Genomic DNA, 22,585 nt, shown 5'->3' with positions numbered 1-22,585 from the left:
GTGTGTGTGTACGTGTGTGTGTGTGTGTACGTGTGTGTGTGTGTACGTGTGTGCGTGTGCGTGTACGTACACGTACACACTTTGGGTCTTAGGCCAGGGTGGAATCTTAGATATGAGCTTCTGATATGCTGGCTGTGTAGCCGAATCCTATTCTGTTTGGAGTCTTTGCCACCTTTGCACCTTTCCCAAGGTGACAATGGGAGGAAGTCTGTTGCCTACCTCTCTAAGATATGCCATCCTCACTGCAAATGCAGTCAGGTGGAAAGCAACAGGCTCTTTGAGTTCAGTTAACACCACACTTAATGCAATGTTCTGCTGCTGAGAGAGGTTTTTATAAGGTGGTGTACCAAACAGAATTTATCACTGAGCCTTAAAACATGAACATCATGGTTCTTATAAATAAAATAGTATTAAGTAAATAGGATTCCCTACCTGAATCAATTGTGTGTGCTTTTGGGGGAGGCAGTTGGGATCTGGGATCAACACGAGGTAGGGGACCTGCCAGTCCATTAGCAGCAGATGACTTGCTTCTATATACTGTGACAGTCAGGCCAGACAGCTACAGAAGAGTAGTACTATTTAGGTTCTGGGTGCCTGCCATGGCTAAAAGCCCCTCCCCAGCCTAAGGGGAGTTGCTGCTGAGCCATGGACTCAAGTGAAATCGGGGGACAACAAATGAGAAAACAGGAGCAGGCGTGAAGGTCAGAGGGTTAAATGGAGGGAACCTGAAGGGGACACCGAGCAGAGAACCCTGGACAGCACCCACTGCTCCTCCAAGGTGTCTAAGGAGCTAGCAGACACAGTGCATAGGAGCTCTGCCCTGAATGTGTGATTGGACAGACGAGCGGAAATAGGTGGAACACCAGCTCCTCTGGCTGCGATGGGAAGGGACGTGGCTAAGCCAGCATTGGGGAGTGCAGAGTGCTAAGGGGTCAACTAAAAGGGTTAAGTGCTGGGGATGCAAGGGCACATGGGTCAAATGGGACTGAATGAGGGGCAAACGGCAGAGGGCAAGGAGAAAAGGAGAAGGTAGATACAGGCCAGGAGTGGGGTGGGGCAGGGAAAGCTCAAAAACAAACTGCAAAGGCTGGGGGGGGAGGGGCAGGTAACAAACTAACACAGTGGGGAGGAGGCAAACAAATTAACCAAAAAATCCTCTAGGCCAGGGAGCCAATAAAGCCAGCAGGGAAGACAAAACAAATGGTTGGTCGAGCAGGCAGGCGAGGCAGCAAAGGGAAGAGGGGCAGACTGCTGCAGGGAGCCTGGTGGGCAAAATGGAGGGGGCCACAGGTCAGAGGCAGCTGGGGAAGGGAGGACAGATCCAAGGGAAGGGGAAGGACAGACAGGTATACCCACAAGCACTTGTTTCAAGAGCAGTAGCCAGTAAACCTGTCAGGAGAGGCCCCAGGAAGAATGGTGGAGGTGGCAGGGGCCCCTCACTCCCCCCCTCTCCCTACCCCACAGGGCAGGACAGTGGGGCCCCCCAGGCACCAACTGCCAGCGGGGAGAGGGCTACGAGAGAGCAGAGCAGTGACAGGGGGAAGGCCTGGCAAACTGCAGCGGCAGCGGGGCCTGGGCTCTGGGCCCTGCAGTTCCACACGTACAGGGGCGTGTGGCAGAGACGGGTCTGTCGGGCCCCAGGATCAGTGCAGTAGGTCCCTTTTTCCTTGCTAGCTGAACGGGGGTGACTCCAGGTTAATTAGGACACTGGAGCCAAGCAAGGCTCTGCCTAGAAGCTGCTAAAAGCCTCCCCTCCAGCCAGAGAGGGGGTGGCAGGAGCTGTGGGAGGGGAGTGAGGTGAGCTGAGCTGCTGGAGAGATGAGCGGTACAGATGCCGTCAAGAGCCAGGTGGGTGCAGGAGGAGCAGAAGGCAGCCGGCAAGAGAAGACCCTGCAGGTACAAAGACTGGGGAGAAACTGCCCAGAAAGGGCTGAGGACCTTTCCAGGGCCTGAGGGGAAAGACCCTGTCGGGGGGGGGGGGATTGAACTGAGTCAGTGTTTGGTTTGGCACTGCCACGCCCAGAGGGGCTAAAGAGGTTCCCTAGGCTGGGAGGGACCCTGCCCACGCAGGGTATGGACAGTGAGCCAATAGGCGTGGGGGAAGTAACCCAGGGAAGCCAGCAGCTTTCCTGAAGCCAGCAGCAGGAGGCTGCTACAGGTAGAGTCCCTGGGTTGGGGCCTGGAGTAGAGGCTGGGCCTCCGCCTCCCTCAGCGGCCATTTGCCAAAGCGGCCAGAGGCCCAGCCAAGGGGTAAAGGCCTAGCAGGCCCAGAGACGAGAGGGGCCGGAAGCCAGAGGGGGACGCCCAGTTTGGGAGACAGAATTACTTTCACCTGCCCCTAGAGTGGGAAGCTCTGGGGGACAAAGAAGTAGCCAGGCCCGCTGCTACAGGGAAGCGCTGGTCCCACTGTGGCAGAGAGGAAGCTCCATCACATTACAGCTAGGACATAACTAAACACTTCTGGTGATTTTTGTTCCACACTTCTGCAAATATCAGATGCTATCTAGAGCCAGGCACAGTGTGGACATGGTTTGTATAAGCGTCAATACACAGCTTTGGCAATGCACCTCAGTCTTGATCAGCAGCCTCACCTTCTGTTGCAGTCCAGGGCATTGCTTGACCAGTGGCTGCTGCAATGACCCGCCAACCTTTGTCCCTCCATCTTGCAGAAGGAAAGAACCTGCATCAGACTTACTGCTCACATTCTGATTAGGCCATGTTTTCTAAAGGTGCAAGTCTAATGGGCTAACTTAACCTGTTGTCCCCTGCTCATGTCCCATGTGTGAAGTGTTACTGGAATGTTAAAGTTGCCTTATAGCATTCTCACTAGCTTGATGACAATACTTTGAGCTATTGTGGCTGATCTGAGGGAGTAGCTGGAGAAGATAAAAGTATTAACGGAGGATAAGTGAACAAAGTGGGGAAGGGAGTAAACAGAGTATGTGTATCTGTAAGGAGACCTTGCTCCTCTTAGTGGGCAAGGAGAAGGGTTTGATGGGATGTTCTCCATAGTTCATCAGTGCTGCTCCTGGTGTTGCCATCATGGGGAATAAGGGTCAGAACTTGGTCTCGACCTCATCCCTGGTGCACATACTGGTCTTGGATCCCTAAGATGGCCATATGTATCTATACTGAGATGAAACCTGTGTTGAAATGCTTGCGGAAGAAGAATAATACTGTCAAACTCTGGTCTTCCAAGTATTTGTCCCCTAAGAGTTCTAATATCCCCTTTAGCCCTTTTGTCTTTTGCCTGAGTTCCTTGTAAACCCCATTCTATTCCAGAGCTGCCTTTGAATTTCAGTCCATCCTGGTTTTGACCATCTGGAGTAGTGCCAGTGTGCAGCAATCTTTTCTAATGGGCTTTTTACAATGTCCTAATGAAAATGTCCCTTTTTAGTACGTTGTGGCAGTTGTTTATATTTCTACTTCATCAATGACAGGGGAAAGTTTTTCTTACCTTAACTGATCATCATACAAACTAGACACCCGTCCACACTCAAAAGGCTTGTGGGGAAACTATTTTATTTTTCATGCAGCTTGTCCTATGATGGTCTGCATGTGTTTATTGTCTCTGGTTTTATATCCATGTACCTTGTAGTTGGGAGCTGAGGGAGGTATTAAGCTTTTAATAGTGGGAGAGGATTGTATTTCAGATTGTTGAATAGGTACAATAAAGAGCATAGAGACTGAGTGGGAACAACAGCACTAGGTACAATAAAGAGCATAGAGACTGAGTGGGAACAACAGCACTGGAGAAAAATACAGTCCAGTTTGCATTTTCTAACCTGTTTTCTTGTCATCTTGTAAGTTTTTCTTGTCCCTTTCCAAAGGGGTACATTAGAGTTCTGACGTAACTTTTAAATGGGAGGTGGCATCTCCGTAGGACACTTTCCATTATAACATAAATGAATAGACAAAACCAATGCAATTGCTACAGTTTTGAGAAATAGTTAACTTACTATGAACACGAGTATAAAATCATTAATTTGACTTCTGGTTGTGAAAGGTGAGTGTAAAAAGGATGGACCTCATTCAAAAAATAAACACTCTTCAGGAAAACTAAACTGCAATTTATTATAGACCCATATTAAGCATTTATTTCCTTTTCCTTTTGAAATGGAGTGTAATTATGGAAAGACTTCAGTTTTCATCTTAAAATTGTTCACTAACCCCTTAATCATTCAAATATATTGGAGCACAAAATCTTCCTTGAATTGAAAGGGTGGTGTTCATAATAAATTAAATCCACTTTCTATGGGATTTGGGTGCCTAACTCCCTTGGGATCCTTCAAAACTCTTGGTCAGAAGCTCTGCTTTGGGAAGATTACAAAATATGCCAAATACAAGAGGAAACAAGATTTTCAGATGCAAGCACTTGCGCTGGGATTTTTTAGTGTCTAAGTTATTTTAGGTGCAAAAATTTATTTCCAATCAAATTTGTTTGCAGGTCACTTTTCTCCAGACATGAGGAAGAGCTTTGCATAGCTCAAAAGCTTCTCTTCCACTAACAGAAGATGGTCTATTTCATGTCTCTCAGGTCACTTACATACTTGTGAAAATCCCACATTAAGTGCATTAAGTATTCTATAGCAACTAGAAGTTCTACAGTACCTTCTGCATGAACATCAGCTCAAACAGCATGTCAATTCATAGCTGTTTTGGCTAACTGGATAATTGATACTCCACTGCATTTAATATGGTAGGAACCAAATGTCTTTCCATTTGTAATTGTTCCAGGAGAGCAAAAAAAATCAGCTTTTACAGGGAGAACAACACTTGAATGCTGTTTATAATTTTGTGGTGTTGAAGTCAGCCTGGATCAGGGCCTCTGTCATGCGTCTAATACCTGTACTTCATGATTCTGTCAAATGTCCAGATCTCTTATCCTTCAGAATAATCCTGCTTTATTTCCACATTCTCTGATCAGCAGAGTGGATACAAAATTTTTTTAAAATTTATTTACGTTACCTTTCTCTTTTAATTTCAACAATTTTTTTTCTTTTTTAAATGTGAAATTGAAGTTTAGACTTCACCATAATCTGTTTAAATAAAAAATAAATGCCACATCAACAAACTCAAATTTCAGTGAGTTGGGGTGCAGGTTTTTAACATTAACTTTTTTGAGGTTATAAATGTCACTGTCATGTGTTTCAATAACCATCTATTTTCAGTCTTTACAATGAAGCAAATGCTGGTATTCATATTTTTCCAAGTTTACTTGTTGTGCATAATCTTGCCTCATGTACTTTTGATTTCAGTTTAGCTACCAGGTGCAGAAAGAATATAGTCTTCATTTTGGACTAGTTCATTCAAAGTTGAGAAACCGATTGGGAGTTGAAAAGCAGGAAAGCTTATTTCCTCTTCCAATCTATGAATGAAAATTAGGCTGGAGAGGAAGTGATCAACTACTTAAAAGCTTAAAGGATGAGGGGTCCAGATTTTCAGAGGTATTGAAAATCTGACCCATAATGCAAAGAAACAACTATTAAAAACACCGGTAAAATGATGGTTTTTTTATGCCTTGAGCTGAATTCCAATTTCCTTCCAAATCTTGCTTGATCAGAAATCAAGGGTAAAAATAAATAGATCTAGTGAATGCATCATTCATCATTTTCTAACAATAAAAATTAAGAATCTGAATAAATGTATGTTAAGTTAGATAATTACTTAAATGTGTTTAGGTATAATGTATGCTCCTGGTTACCAAAAAGCACCAAATTTAGTATAAAAGTTAATGGTTGCAAATCAACCTATTTTTTACTAGCCAATGAGAATGAAGTTTTGGAAAATAATTAGAAAGTACAAAAACTAAAGTTGGAATGTGGTGGTTTAAATTGAGGTTTCCTGGTTTAAACCGTGATTAAACTCCTTGCTTTTAACCAGTTCTCTCTGCTGATCAGTTAGAGGAGTTGGGGGAAAGGCTGGAAAAAAACAACTGTGGAATAACTGCATTTCCTTTAGTGTGCCAATATAATTAAAGCATATGTAAAGAAGCTCACAATGCTTCAGGGAGAAGCTGCCTCTTTTCCCATAATGCACTTGAACAATTATTCAATACTATGTTATGGAGAGGAATCAGTGTCTTTCTGATCACGAACTGTTGTTGGAACCACCCGTTCTACTAGTAATGTGGATGGGCCTAACAAAGGAACTACTGGAAGCAACAGCCATTCTCTGGGAGAGAAGCTTTTGAATCAAAGCCTCTTTTGCACACATGCATGACAGAAAATTCCCCCTCAAACCATCAGCAGTAGAGAGGGTAACGGTGCTTAACATTCATACAGACACAGTGTCCTACTATGATGTATTAACTTCAGTATGACGGTTCCCAGAGCAGCAAGCAGCTGTGAAGATTTAGAATTCTAGCTGATAATACCAAGTCAGGTAGAGTAATTGCACGAAGATCAGCATAAAGATAGGAGGAAAATATATTCTGCCGAAAAGGACTCCCAAAATGTTAAAACCTTATTTCTAAAAGAGAGGCTATTCCTTTAGTGATTTTTAAAAATTGAGGTTTATAAAGTGTACTGCAAAAAAACAAAACAAAACCCATCTTGACCCATAAGTTTAAAAGATCATCTATTAAGACCCAGGAATCGGTGTTCTAGGCGCACACAGCCACTGTTTCTAAAATATTAATTCAATAGTGTAACTCATCACTACTGAGGAGGGTAAAACAGCCTTGCAAAATTGATGTAAATAATTACCAGCACTGGCACGATCTACTAGGCTTGACCTGTACTATAACAATGAAAACATGAATTTCCTCGCTCCATTAAAGTAGCTTGCTTTGAGAGAGAAGAATTTGCAGGTCTGGGGTGAAATACAAAAGCAAGCCACCAAATGACTCTTCCCATCTTCTGCCTGAAGAAGAGTCAGGAGAAATAGTCTATCCAGGAAAATGTTGTGGTATGCTACTTAATCGTGCCTCAGGTAAACCCTTCAGTTTCCCCCTTCCTTTGCAGGTGCTTTGCTGTCATGTCCTCTCATCTAGCTGGAAAGATAAGGAGGGCTCACAATCCTTCCCTCTTGTATGTGTGAATGGAGTACCTGCAGAGGTCATTCCTTCCCTCTTGTATGTGCCATTGCTGGGTTGTAACAGACATTCTGGGCTACAAACCCATTGATGCTCAACTCTCTTCTTTCCGTCAGAGCTGGAGGGGTGGTGTCCTGACTCTTCTCAGGCCTGGCCCAGCGGGAGAGGGTTTGAGATGAAAACGAGTTGGCAGAAGCTCATTCCAGGTAAGATGGAAGAGATGCTGCTGTGAAGGGGAAGCCTGGAGATGATTTAAAAGCAGGGCTTGCTGCTTTCTCTTGAGGGTGCTGTGCCCTCGCTTTGCCAAAGGTGTTAAGGGTCCAAATGATTTATTACTGGATTCCCAGCTAGCAGCAATGACAGTCATTTTTACTATCTGTGTTCAGGAGGCTGTGACCTCTTCTGAAGTGGGCATGACCACAGCTTTCTATGTCTTTCAGTTCCAGACTGGATGTACTGTAATGGACTCTGCAAAGGGCTACCCTCAGCCACCCAAGAGCTGCAGACCTTCCAGAACAGAACAACCTGCTTGCTTAGTGTGTGGTGTGCACCTTCCTTAAATATTACAGGTGGGCTCCATAAGGTGCACTGGCTTCTTAGTTGCTGCTTGGTACAATTCAAAGTATCAGTATTAATCTGTAAAGCCCTTATAGGCCTACGTTCTGGTTATCTAAAGAAACCTACAATATTTACCTTCTCCCCATGGAGACCTATGATGACTCTGCCTAAGTTATTGAGATGAGTTAAGGTGTTTCTGTTAAGACCTAGATCTGAATTATGTAGACCAAAGGCAGGCTATCTTCAGTGAATATTGTTCACCTCTAGAACACTCTCCCCTTGTCAGATCACCAGGGTGGTGCAGGGCTTGTCTGTCTGTCTCCAGATTTTTTGCTGGATATAGAGGCTTGTGCCATTGTCATTCTTGTTGCAGCTGGTTGTAGTATGCCAATGCAATATGCAGTTTAAACATTGATTGTATTGATGGAAATGTACCTGAAGCCTGAGGTAATAGATCATGTTTCTATAAATACCCAAGTGCTTTATTCCAGTAAATCTTTACAGTGCTTCTGCCTTCTTTAAATATCTCTACATTATCTATCTTCTTATCCTGTAAAAACAACACATGCAATGGTTTACATGAGGGCCAGCCTTTGGTCACTTGGATAAATTGTATTGCTATTAATGCTCAGTATAATTTGACTATTATATGCATGCCATATATTATATCTCAGGAGAGAACATTATTTCAGATCCTAGATCTCTGTCGACCTGGGGTTCAATGCACAGAATACAAGAACTAAACTCAGTGTGCTGTCTTTTGTGCTTGCTTTCCTGCTCTCAGGACAGCACACAAGTGCTATTCTCCAAGGAAGGGCTCTTTATTTACTGTTGGAATCCTGCAGCAGCTCCAAGAGGCCGAGCAGAGCAAGACCTATTGTGCTAGGCAGTGCACAGTTGCATAGTAACTGACAGGCTCTGTCGCAAACAGTTTACAAACTGAAAGATGAGATATAAGGTGCATCAGACACTCAAGTCGGTTGGCGTGTGAGTGAAGGAGAGGAGATAACCTGAATTATTGGATGTGCACCATTCTCAACCAGTTGAGAGCAGTAATGACAGCTCACTACCTGCCTAGGCTTTATCCGATTATCTCTCCCTGGTGATGGGCATATGTCTGTTCCGCCAAAAAAAAAAAAAAAAAAAAATCAGCTGCCTTTCCAAGGCCAGATGAATGAATCCCAGGAACAAAATGATGTGTAACAGCTGATGGTGTGTTTTTAGCTCCTTACAGAAGCCTGTTACGTTTCCTCCCAAGGTGGTTACTGTAGAATTAGCTGTGTGAGGAGAAGGTTGACCTTTGGGATGAGTAGTGGGGTGCTAGCTGTAATGAACAGGGAAGATGTTTTCAGAAGAAGCAGTCATGCAAGACGAGCATGTTGTCCATTCTTAACTGCTCATTGTGCACTGAGCATAGCTATGAGCTTCATCAGAACATGGGAAAGGCCTCACATTTTCAACTGAACACAAAGCTTACCTCAGTTGGTGCTGATGATTCCCTCACCACCAACCACAATTGGCAGCGGGTCCAAAAGCTGAATGGCTAGTTGAGACTGCACCACAGTTCATTGTGGGAAAAGTTTGCCCTGCTGTTGTTTGTCTTGTATGTGATCTTTTATAGTCAATACATCTGACCTTCACCTGTCCCTGATTTATTTATTTTTTTAATTTGTTGTGCCAGATCTTTAGTTGATTTCTGGGATCCCCTCCCTTGTCTAAAGAGACAGGCCTTAAGGGGGTGCCATCCAGTTGCTAACCTTCCTCCCAGGATTCAGATAGACTGGCACCCTTCTCCAGCACTAATTTCACATACCGTCTTAAAGCAATAATAGGAGGTGTTCTGCAGTTTTAGCCCTAAACATAAGTAAATTTTGGCTGTCCTTTTTACCAGTAACCTGGACTGCATGTAAGCAAATAACCATGAATTTCTGATAATTTAGAAGAAAAGGTTTGTACTGGGAGATCCCTGGAATTGATTAGGGTTAAAATTCTGTTTTACCACAGGTCTTTCAATCTGCAACTCATTCAGATTAATTCCCTGCATATTTAACCTCTCCCACCCCTTGTATTTTGCTCACTGTTCAGTGTGATGGAGGTTACCAGCCGTTCATATTTCCAGTTTCATATCAACATGCTCTTTGCAGTATTTGTAAATGAATTGCGTGATAGTCTGACCCGCCCCTAAAGGAAAAGGGACTGGATTAAAAGGAGCCAACTACAGAGTGAGTCCAATAGCATGCTACATCTCTGGTTGATCAGTGCTGTCAAGATTCCCTTTTTGCCAAAAAAAGAGCCTGTTATTCTTAGCAGCAATCTTTACTTGCTATTCCTATAGCACTCAATCTGTAGATGTCAAAGCTTTTCACAAAAGGTGAAAATGTGATTTTCCCCCCTGCCCCCCACCCCAATCCTGAAGTTAGGAAGTTGAGGGAAAGAGGTGAAGTAACTTGCCAATGGTCACACAGCGAATCAGTGACAGAGTTGGGAACAGAATCCAAGTCTCTTGCTTTATTCACCTGTCTTATTTTTAATTCTGCTTAAGGTTTTGCTCCATGTCTAAAGTAGCAATGTCTTCCAGAGAGTGTGTGCACGCACACGCATGACTTACATCAATGAATTTTGGCTTTTGCTCCATTGCCTCCCACCCAGTCAGTGGTGAGTAAGTTAAGCAGTGTCTGTATAAAAGATGCATGCTCACACTCCACCCTGGCCTGCTGAAGTATGCTTTGTGGAAAACCAACATAGAAGAAGTGAGTTTTGTACTGGGATTTGAAAGCAGATGAGGTTTATGGTCAGTCATGTTTCCTGCAGGAGAGCATTTCAGTCTCTGGCCAGCTAATGACTCCTGTGCATGCAAGCATCACTCTTGAGGTAAACGATCTGTGGAGCACAACCACGGGTGAGGCAGTAACTTTCGTCTCCTGGAGATTCTTAACTTATTGAGAGGTTTGAAAGAAGGCCCAAGGCCCTCAACTTAATCCTGCATTTGAGAAGGTGAGTGGTATAGAGGAATGATGTGCTGTTGGTATCCTGCATTGCTGAGGAGACGAGTGTTTTGTATTTTGGTCTGCATGTAGCTTTTTCCAAGCCAACATACATATTTATGATCCCTACTCGCTGTCTGGTCTCAACATACTTTCTCCCTGTGACGGGTGTACCTGGCCCTTTGTGGCTCCCTGCTGGAGGCCCTATGGTGTAGCGAAGGTTGATGCTCCAGGCCTGCCTAGAGAGGCTGCACTAAAGCAACCAATCAGAACCCAGCAGGCTCAGATAAAAGGAGCTGCAGGACTGGAGCGGCTCAGTCCCTGGTTGGAGCCAGATGGTGAGGAAGGGGCCTCTGCTCTGGCTACAGGAGCTTGGCTAGCAGCATTTATTAGCCCTGGGGGGGAGAGGACCTGAGAACTGTAATCCTGAGGTAACGAGCAAAGATAAAGGGACCAGGTGGGAAGAGGCCCAGAGGAAACAGCAGCAACTAATTAAAGGAAGTAATAAGTGGCTGCCATGGATACGGTCCCTCGGCCTGGAACCTGGAGCAGTGGGCCAGCCTGGGTTCCCCCATCGACCATGGGGAAAGTAGCCTAAGCCCTGAGAAGGGGACCAGGCTCCTTTAGAAGCCCATGTGAAGGGGAGAATTTACAGGGCCCAGAGATGGGGCTGAAGACCCCGGTGAGGGCTGACTGTTTGTTGAACTCTTTGCTATCCCAGAAGGGGTTAATCTGTTATTGACTGTGTGACTTGGTCAGAGGACTGAGTCAATGAAGACCTGCCTAGTGAGGTCAGCAACCTACCGGGGGTGCCAGGAGCAGGGAAAAAAGTTTGAAGCACCCCACCCAGCTGATAGCAGGCAGTCAGGAGGTGAGTGGCCCCCATCACACACCCATCTGGCCAAGAGCTGAGGTAGGGCAACTATCCATCCTAGCTCTTTATGCTCATCTCCCTGAATACTCAAAATCCTTCTCTTCAAAAGTGGCTGTTAGCAGGCAGAGGCAGAGTGTGAGCATGCATTATGTGGTGGTACGGCTGAAGAGATCATTCACTCTTAACTGCTTCTCTGCATTCAGCGACTTGCACTGTAATTTAAAAAAAAAAATCTCCCTCTGTACTGAGAATTTGTCAGGCTTGTTCTTGGCAGGTAAGTTAGTTTTGATAGAACCGTTTGATATAATTCCACAGGGCTGTGCTGCTGTTTGTTTTACTGAGAAAAGGAGGGATGTATTATACCCATTCTGAAACTTCAGCCCTGCGTGTCTGCGCGTTTGCTTGAGGAAAGCTAGCTAGCTTAGGGCTTCTCTTTAGAACCTCATGCTTGTCAGGGACTAGGATCTCACTGAAGACAAGTGGTTTTGACATGTTTGAAGATGTTTCACTTAGGAGTAATGAAGTTCTCAGCCTTTGTGCAGCACATATTAATGGAAGTGAAGAGGTGTGAAGCTCAGAATAGAGATGTGCCAGGTACATGTTGAAATGCAATCTGTTGCCAGCTTTCTGACCCTCCCCCTCACTTCAGCCAATCAAATGGATTATCCCAGCTCTAAAATGGTATCACAAGGATAGGGAAGACAGGTGTGAAATTAAATTCTTCTTTTTTTATAATATTTTTTTTTGGAATAATTTTATACTTGTGGAGTCTGGTAAAACTAGGCCATTTAGTTCTGGGAGAGATTGGATCCTGGGCTTGGATTTTAAGTTGAAAGAATTTCAGGGTAGGGAACAGATCTCCTCCTCTGCTTTGTAAACCATTGGGCACACTTATAGTGCTATAGGAATGATGAAGAATAATTGAAAAAATGTGGCATTCTTGGAGTGCAATTGCAGCTTCCAGTCTGTCAAATATGTCTAAATCAGCAAACTCCCCTTTTCACTTTTCCTTCCCTCTGCAAAAAGCTTGCTGATAGTGCCTTGTTTAGAGAACTTTCAGTGTTTGGTTCCTCTTTTTTTTGGTGCAGCTCTGTGGTTGAATTGTTCCCTTGCACAGACAAACAGAAACAAAAACTAGAGCCCTGAGATTTGAGAACAGGGACAGGAGTCTGTCCTCCACACTCCCTCCCAAATAGCAAAACCAAATTAGATGACAACTGCATTTTGAGCATCTCTCTGTAAACAGATCTGCCTAAGAGAAAACGGAGTTGCACTGCTTCTGGCTGAATGTAATTCTTTCCATGCTTTGTATCCTCATTCCATGTACCTAGTCTTCAATTCAAAGAATTCCTTATGTACTTTTCATCTGAGCATCTCAAAGCATTTTACTAATATGAGACTCTGCCTCAGTTTCCCGTATTTTACACATATGGACGGTGAGTTTAACATGATTTACCCAAGCCCACGTTCAGGGTCTTTGGTAGAGGTTGAGAAATAGAAACCAGGAGCCTTGACTCCAGTCAGTGCACTAACCACTAAGCCTACAAACAAGAAGGTGAAATCTTTAGTTTCATTTCCCACACTAAATTCTATTTCTGTTATTATGTTTACCCGGTTGAATGATTGGATAGAAGTGTGAGCAAGTACTCAAAGCTCTCTCTTCCATTGTGGCCTACCTCAAAACTGTATGTGTGATCTGCTGCATGTGTGTGGTTTTGTTTCTAAGGCCAATGTATAAAGCATTCCTTGTGTTTGCTTTGTTGTGATGTGGCTTTCTGCTGTCATCTCAGCCTTGAACCTCTCTCCACCAGTCACCATCATAGTGAGATTTTTTGTCAGACTTTAAGAAGGTCTTCTAATTCAAAAAGCTGCACTTTCAGTGAGATCTGAAAAACGTATTGTATTTCTAAAGTGACCTGCCGGGGGCCCTTGGGCACTATACAGATAAAAACATTAATTTAAACATAAAATACCTGAGCGTGGTTGAATTATGAAATGCTGCTGGAAAATGTCCTTAGATGACTATTCACTCCGCCCCCATCCCCAAAGGAACAAGCTCTGCCTGAAATGCCCCCACCCTGTTTTCAGGAGCTGATTCTGTTGGAGATGCAGAGAGAATAAACAAGATGAAGAGACTGAAATGGTGTGTGTATGGTGAGAGGATCATACGGGATTGCTCCTTGCAATACACACTCGCTCCCTGGGTCATCAAAGGAAGATGTGGCATGCTAAAAGAGCAGCAGTGGAAATCTGGGGAAGCATCTCCCTTACATAGAGGAAGGATGGTCCAGTGGTTAGGGCAATACCCACATCTCTTGAGCCTCAGGCTTCAATTACCTTCTCCCCCACATTTGCTCCCTGTAATGGTCTTGGGTAAGTTGCTGTCTCCCTGCCTCCATTTCCCATTTATGGAATAGCCATAAGAGCACTTCCCTACCTCACAGGGGTGTTGTGAGGATAATTGCATTACAGAGCATGAGATATTGGGCTACTACAACAACGGGCCATAAAAGTATATTAGACACGAAGCTTTAGTCTCTGGGAGCATTGTGAGCAGGACTGATAAGCAGCACTTCAGACAGCACCTGCCATGTAGCTTCAGTCCTCTATCTAGTGCAACAAGGCACCAGCACCTTGGACAGTGACTGCTACACAATTGCAGTCCCTGACTGAGCGCTGCAGGCAGGGGGACTCTGACTTCATAGAAGTCACAGGCCTGGGGCTGCAGATCTTCTCCCACCAACAGTCCCTGGGGAGGAAGAGTAATAGAGCAGGGTGTCTTTCCAGCCTCTCTGCCTTATCTGGAAAACCACCATCCACCAAAGCCCCCTGCTCCGTTACAGTGAGCCTCGGACACAGATCCTGGTCAATGTGGGCAGGATACTTAACTGAGAGGGGTAGAAATATGGCTTCTAGATGGAGAGGAAGCCATAGGGTTTTCTAAGACACTGGATATGGGGCATTTAAAGATTGGGAAGGTACTAGAACTGCTCTTTGGAAATGAAAACAGTGGAGAGAGAAGGTAGAGTCCAGGAGCAGAGTAGTTCTGCTCTGGATTAACTGAGGCAGGGGCAGGTGAGAATGAGCAGGAGGGCCCAGCCAGTCCGCCATTTTGTAGAGCCAAGAGGATGGGGCTTGCAGCGTGTCGTGGAGGTGATGAAACCCATGCTCACGTACAGCCCTGGTGGAAGGGAGCTCGACTGCCTCAAGGCAGTACTACTCCCCATCTACCACCACTTTCCTCTTAGGGTATGTCTACACAGGGATAATAAACCCATGGCTGGTCTGGGTCAGCTGACTCAGGCTTGCAGGGCTCGGATTCTGGGGCTGAAAAACTGCTGTGTAGAGTTTGGGTTGGAGCCTGAGCTCTGGGATGCTGTGAGGGGGGAGGTCCCAGAGTTCAGGCTCCAGCCCCAGCTCAAATGTCTACTTGGCAGTTTTTAGCCCCACAAGCCTGAGTCAGTTGACCCAGGCCAGCCCCAGTCGTGCCACAGGTCTTATATCCCTGTGTGGATCTACCCTTAGCGGCCAACAGTTCCATTGTCCTAGATGAGCCCTCTTCTCACAGCAGGGCTTGAGCTGTGGGTGAGAGGTGGCCTGTACAGTAACAAAGTCCAGCAAGGTCTTTGAAGGTTAGGCCCAGGACTGTATCTTCCTGCTAAATCAAAATCAGCGTAGCAGCCAGAGCACTGGGGTGAGGCATTCATGGCCACTTGTGCTGAGCGCGCAGGACTGCTGCATTCTGAGATCGCTAATGCTATTTTCAGGGACTTTACTTGCAGTCCAAGGGTCCTGGAGATGAAGGTGGTAGTTCATGGGGCAGTGGGCATCAGAAGGGGGATAGGACATGTCTGTGGGGTGGGGAAAAGGAATCCAAGCTGTGGGTGTGGTTGAGGGGGAGGAGGAGACCAATAGGAATGGAGATAGGCTGAGACCTTAAGAAGCTTTTTAAGGTGCCAAAACTCCATTGGGGGCTGGAGCTGGATGGCTTGTTTATTGCTGTGGCCTGAGACATCTGCCCTGGTGTGCTTTCCCTCTTGGGGCTCTTGGCAGAATTTATCACGGTCAGAAATTCACAGCTTTGGTTTCAAAGGCCTGGTCTCTGTATTTAGTCAAACCTTTAATGACAGCAGTACAAAGCTAAGTAGCTTTTAAGATCCTCTGGACTGCTCTGACAGCATCCCTTCGATTTTAACTGGAGATTAGTTTTCCTTTAGTATCATGCCAGTTTGATCAGAGCAGCTTTTTCCTGGGAAGGGAGCAGGGGGGAGGGAGTAGAAGGGGAGAAATACATGCACTCTAGTGAGCCAGTATGTCACTGGGAGGTGAATTTACACTTCCCTGCTGTGGTTTAGAAGGCTATATCTATATTTTCATATGTCTCTTGCTGCCTTATTGTGGGGATTATGGCACTTGATAATTTAATCAACATAATCTCCAGACAAAACATGCTTCTGTTATGGGGCTGGGAAATGTTAATTGATGCCACTTTGAGTCTCCTATGGTAAATTAAATGATTAGGTTTAGAACTGGATTGTGTACACACATCTCCCCACAACTGAACAGTGCTGTTCACAGCTGAAAAACGTCTTGGCTCGTGCCTTTCTCAGGAGCCATAAACCAATTCTAGCTTAGGCCCTTTGTTATAAATTAATCACATAATGCAGTGCCTAGGTGTGTGTACGTAGCTGCTAAACCCAAGTTAATTAAATCCCATCTACACTGACACGCCCTAGCTCAAAGCTCTCAATCCTGCCAGCTCCATGAGCCAGGGCAAAGAGATGTCTTGCATTGTGTCCCAAGGGCACCAGCTTCCCCCGTTGGTCTGACAGAACCTGAGCATAGAGCTTTCCACTGAGAGGGCCTGGGCTCCCGTCACTAACATCCTGTCAGTAAGGCGATTCCATCAGCAGTAGCTGAAAATCCCAAGTGGTCTGCAAATGAAGCTCCATGAAGAACACACTGCAGTAATCTGAATGCAAATAATATGAACCCCAGAAGCTTGCAGGGGAAGATATCACCAGCCTCCTCTTACAGAGGGAAACTCCAGCACAGAGGTTGTAACTTAACAAAAGTTGCAAGGAGGAAGTGACAGAGATGGGGATAAAACGGGAGGTCTGGTGCCCAGTGCCCAGCTACTGGTGAATGCTGGTGGACCCACCTGGTTACAACAGATCTCGCTACAAGCTGACTCAGTGCAGCTGCTACTTCATGGTCCTGGCAGGAAAATTCTACCAGGGAATGGCTGGATCTGAGTCTGACATGCTGTGTCTGCCCAGAAGATGAACGGTTCTGGTGTGTGGCTGTGTATGAGCTCTTCAAAATTCCAGTACAACTTCTGGAAGAAGCCTGGAGGGACATCTGTCTTCATTGTTAAGATAGAAGTAAACACCACCAGTAGGGCCTAAAATAAAGACGACAAGCTGCAGTGGCTCTGTCGGACAGAGAGTCTGTCCCTTCCAGTCCATGCCCACTAGTTAGGAGTTTTAGATCGATAACAGATTTCAGTGCTGTTAAGTGCATAATAATGAGGTTTTGACATAGTCCCATTTGTCAGCACTGCCTGCCTGAGCCCCCCCATCAGTGCAGCTCATGCATTAATGCTGTTATCTCTGGAGAGTCGCATTCATCTCCTAGATGTCTGTAATTCTGTTGTGAATAATGGCTGTCATCACAAGGCGAGTAAACATTCCATTGTCTCTGTAACTACACTGACCCTCTTCAAACATTTGTTCTGCAATTGGGCAGCTAACTGACTCATTACCTGTACATGTTAAGTTATGGGGGAAATGCAGGCCCAGGTCAAATCAATGTGTGGCTGAACTTGGAAGCACCTGGCTACTAAGCTGTGTTGAAACACTGTTTTGTCTTCATGTCCCCACCACTTGTGGCAATTGAGGGAGGGCTAGTACAGTGCTCCATCAGCATTTTCACACCAGCCTTGTCTTCTCGTGCTAGTCTATTCTGTGTTCTCTATTGGTCCTTTTACTATCCTCATCGCTATAGTAGCTAAACACCTTCCACTGGTGTGCTAGTGCTTGGCGAACAGTTTGAACAGTGGTGGGCAGTCTATGAGAGGAGTCCCGCCAGCCCAGCTGGACCTCCAGTAGTAACGTTGGTATGCTTTAGGAGCAGGCTGTGGATGTGGCTATAGTGGCTTCCTAGAAAAGGGATTCCTGGAAACTCACCTGCTTCCTGATTTTCCTTTTCCAATTTAGAATATTTAGTGGCCAGTGTTTCTTTCACTCGGTGTGAAGAGTTGCATGAGATTTATAGCAAGACAATGCAGCAATGCTATCACGTTTATACAGATGTGTGGAGTGTGGCATAGACTGTTTAGAGTGAAGGAATTGCTGAGGGTTTTTTTTTGGCATTCGAGGAATGGTCAGAAAAGTAGCTGTGTAAAAATGGTCCCCTACTACTCAACAGATCAGCTTATTGGGTGTACTCAGACTCCAGTCAGCTTGCTTTAGGAAAAGGGAAATGGGGTTTGATTCTTTACTCCCTTAGCTCTGCAGGGCTCTCAGGAGGAAACTGGATTCTGTTGTGTTTATGCAACCATCTCTGGGTTTATTAATGCTCGTCTGATTGCAGAATCTGTTACTGGTGCTGTTGGGGAGAACCCGTTGTGACTTTCTGTTTGGAGGGAGTTTGCAGGGCTGGGGGTTATGAAAACCACCTTTTCATTTGAAAATTGTCACATGGGGTAGAACTGACAATAGAACCCAGGTGTCCTGACTCCTAATGAGGTGTGGTGGCCAAGTGTTTAAGGTGCTTGACTATGCTCAAGGATTTGAGTCTCCCTTGATCTCATGCTGAAAGGCTGCATCCAGTTCACCAAGCTGCCAAGTTGGCACCTGATCCATAGGGTTAGGGAAGTCAAGTCAGTTGGACATGATGCTAGCCATGTCATAGCTGCTGTATACCATGGACTATGGAAACTGATGCATCTTTAAAAACCCAGAAACCTGCCATCTTTGGCTTAGTTAGACTTTTATTTTTAGTCCTGATTCCCAGTCCGGTTCTAACACAACCTTGGGACTACCACTTCTTGTTTTAGCTGCAGCTTCTTTTTCTATTAAGGGGTTATTTTAGTACTGGACTTGGGTAAAAAGGCTCTCTGGAAAAACTAGCCTAGTCCCTATAAAGTGTTTGTAAACTTTGATCTAAAGCATATTGTAGAATTCTTACAAACTAGCTTCTGTGTTGCTGAGGAATACAAAGCATGCTACCTTGTGCCCTAGAACAAGTGCTCCACTCACCCACTACTGCCAATGGGTCCCTGTGTCCCAGTCAGAACCTGGGTCTGGATCACTAAGACCAACTCTCTGGCTTGGCAGCTATGATCACTCTTTATTACTCTGTAACATTTCCTTTCTGTAGTACCCAGGCTCCGACAGCCTCCCAGTGCTTGTGGATTACTGCTTCAAACATCCTAAATAAATTGATTTAAAGGATGTTTCAGCAGCAGGGGTTCAATGCTAAATTTCAAGGTGTCAGGAGTCCTTGGAAAAGAGGCTGTGACAAGTCAATCACCATGTTGTTAACTGGTCTGTGCATAGGCTCCCTGCAGCACAGGGGATACAGCTATGACCCAGCAGGTTTCTTTCTTTATTAAGTAGCCTAGCACTGAGTACAGATGATTTCTCCACTGTGCCTGCAGATTTTTCCTACGTGCATCATCAGGACTCGTTTGCTGGGCTTGAACTTCAGTACCTTTTACTTGCCACAAGGAGGAGCCATTACCTGGAAATCCCTTCCCACCCCACTGTGTTGGCATAGTGATATGGATGCTGTTGGTCAAAAATGTATTTTAAAGGATCCCTTGGTCATTGTGCTTAATCTCACAGCTGTGTATTTCTAGGCAGAGGTGCACAGCTGGGACCTCGTCATCAGCAGAGAGGGACACCCCTCCACCCATTCTAGTGGTAATGGGCAGGTAACAAAGTTAATGAGAGAGGACAAAAAGGTCCCCAATGCTTGGCCTGAATGTGACATGTCTTACTTACAACACCTAGGACCACTGAGAGATTAAAGGGGGGAAACGTTATTCACTGTTTTCTCTGACTCTATGGGGGGAAAGAGAGAAACTAACTAGACATCAGATGCTCTAAACGAGTCAGCCTGTTTCCCCTGATCTTCCTGTGGATCTTTCACAGGGGGAGGCGTGAGGAACTTTTAAAAAATAAAGCGTTTGTAACCCTGAAAACACTGGCAGAGAGAGGTGGTAGCAGGTGTGGTACCTAAAAGGACTTCTGATTCAGGTTAAATGATCTTTCAAGATGAGGGACCCTTTAAGTTCTTTTGAGACCCCCCAGCTGAATGAATAGTGCTAGGGAAAGGCTGAAGCTGATCTGCTGATGTCAGGACTTCCTCCTTTGCAATCTGGCGAGCTTGAACCTCTCAAGGACTGTCCACAGACAAGCCAAAGCTCTCCAGGGTTGAAAGGGTCAATCAGTCATTTTGGAATGTTGCTCTGTATTTCAGAGTAAGAGGGGGGAACCCCTATCTCACAGGTGGGCAGGTGTTTCAAACAGCAAGCGGGATGTCCTACTGCATAAGTGCTGAGCAATTTCCAGCACCAGCCCCCGTCTCAATCCATGTGGGCTCTACGAGAGAGTGATATCAATCCGCATATGGCAAGATTATTTATTGCTGGGTGTTTGTTTGAAGTTGAGTGGACAGGAATCATGTTTCAAAGCCGTCAGAGCTGGAGCTTTTAGGCGTCTCTTTCTCCAGAATAGCAACAGCTTCGCAACACGCTAGAGGATGTCAGGGTGAATCTGTTTTGCTGACAATAAGATGGTTTTGTCTTGACTCAGTGCTGTTTAACTGAGTGAGTCTTCAGAATAAATTAAAACCAGAATCCTTTATAGGCAATAAGTTTAAAATAAAAACAAAGCTGAAACACTGCTGCAACTGCTGCTTGAGGGGGAGCTGGGGTGGGACTTGAGATGGTGGCTGAGTTTCTCGGGGAAGAGGAGATTGCAGGGCTTTGGGGCCGCAGATGACAGATGTCACAGATACCAGTCACCTGTGTGTAGCGGTGACAGATCAACTTTTGACCATGTGGCTGCTGAATTGTAGCCTTTCTCCAAACGAGCTGCATTTCCTTGCTCACTGGCCTGTGCATTTTGTCATTTGACACTGTCGTGGTTGGGTTTAGGGATGGACGATTCAGGGCAAATAGCCGCAGTCCACAGACAGAATGAATGTGTGGAATGCTCTGTATTTTTTTTTTTTTTTTTCAGTAAGGGAGAGAGAGTGGTCTAGTGATTACAAGCGCAGGACTAGGCATCAGGAAATCTGAGCTCTATTCCTAGCTGTGTCAAACTTGCTTTGTGACCTTGGCCTAGTCACTTAACCTCCCCGTGCCTCTATTTCCCCCCATGTAAAATAGGTAAATAGTATCACCTCCATCTCCTCTATGCGAAGTGCTTTGAGATCCCTGAATGAAAGAGCCTAGAGAAGTACGCAAAGATACGTCTCTGTCTCTGTGCAAGGAAGTCCCAGGATTTTTTCCCCCAGGCTTGAAATCTCTTTTCCCAACATCATTCTCATCACCAGAAAATAAAAGAATATTTCTGGTGCCCCACAGCACGAAATGCAGGTTCTCCGTAGACTGCCTGTCCTCTGCTCTCTGTGTGAATTCCACCAGGGCTATAGAACTGGGATGGAGACACCTATCAAGTCATTTAGCTCCAACCTTCTTGGTCAGTGAAGGACTGTTCCCTGTGGGGCTTTGATCAGTCTAAAATTAACTTCTCCCCACCCCTCTCACTAGTCTGAACAGCCTCTCCCTTTCCCACCACTGCCTCCCATCTAATCATGGCAGGCATAGTCCTCTCTGGGTGCCAGTATTGGCCACTGAACGTTTTCCTCAAGGCATGAGGGAGGAGAAGGGATGTGTGTGTGTATGCGCAGGAGGTCTGAGCCCTGCATTTGCCATCTGTGTGGAGGGGCTGGCAGCCAGGACTATTTGTGGTGGGGATGTGGAGCAAGGTGTCCCAGCCCAGCTGGCAAGAGAATTCATTGTCTTCTGATGAAAGGAGAAAGATAAAATATTAAAGCAGGACTCCAAGGGTGAAATATTTTTTAATTCTTCCTGCTGGAGTCACTTTGCCAGCGGTGTGTGGTGTGGCCAGAGAAACAAGGAGAAGGGAGGGCGGCTCTCTGGGAAAGTGGGGGGGAGGGGTGCATGTGAGTCAGAGAAAGGGGATCAGCACAAGAATGAAAGTGCCCCTGATATTGGGCTGATCTTGTGGTTCAGGCATTGGTCAAGGAGTCGGGAGATCAGGGTTCAGTTCCTGGTTCTGACACAGACTCCCACTGTGACCTGGGGGGACAGACCAAGTAACCTCGCTTTGCTTCAGTTCTGTAGCAGTAGAAGAACAGGTATCTTGTTTCCTATCTTCCATCCTTTGTCTTGTCCAGTTAGATAAACTCTTCAGGGCAGGGACTCTCTTATAATGTGGGCGTACAGCCCCTAGCACAATGAGGCCCTGCTCTTGGCTGGGCCCTTCAGGTGCTTTGATATATTTTTAAGATAAAATTACATGCAAACATGATCCTTTCATCCAAAGCAAATACCTCCTCTCCTTCTCCACAGTTGGATCTGGACAGATCAGACAGGATGCAGCTCATGGTGTCCTGATGAGAACTGTTGTCTCCCTTGCTTTCTCAGGTGTGATTAGCCCAGTCCCTGGACTTCACACACAGAGACTGGCAGGGGGGATGGGGTCTTTCCCAGACCCAGGTGTAGTGCCTTGGATCTTCCCCCTTTGCAGAAGCCCAGCTGGCACTGCCATCCCTGCAGTCTGCTGCTCCAGGGGATTTGCTGTAAACAGGTTCCTGATCAGCATCCTGAGCTCAAGCAGATCACATAGAACCTCATTTTTGTGTGTGCTAGCTGGGCTCATTCTGAGTATAATGTGGTGTAGGTTAAAACTTCCACTCAGCCTCACACTCACTCACCGTGTGAAAGGGAGTCTTTGGCTTGGTCTACACTTACCGCAAAATGCGGCAGCAGTCGACGGGAGATACACAGGCTACTCTACGTAGCATATCTCCCATCGACTTCCTAACTTCTAATTAGCGCAGCGTCCCCACTATGCTGCGCCGAAGGGAAATGCC

Source organism: Emydura macquarii, unplaced genomic scaffold, assembly GCF_026122565.2.
Source record: "Emydura macquarii macquarii isolate MOO-44397 ecotype Brisbane River unplaced genomic scaffold, CSIRO-AGI_Emac_v2 contig_1254, whole genome shotgun sequence".
Classification (NCBI taxonomy): Eukaryota; Metazoa; Chordata; order Testudines; family Chelidae; genus Emydura; species Emydura macquarii.
The sequence above is the reverse complement of the archived record's forward strand: the minus strand, read 5'-3'. Positions refer to the sequence as shown.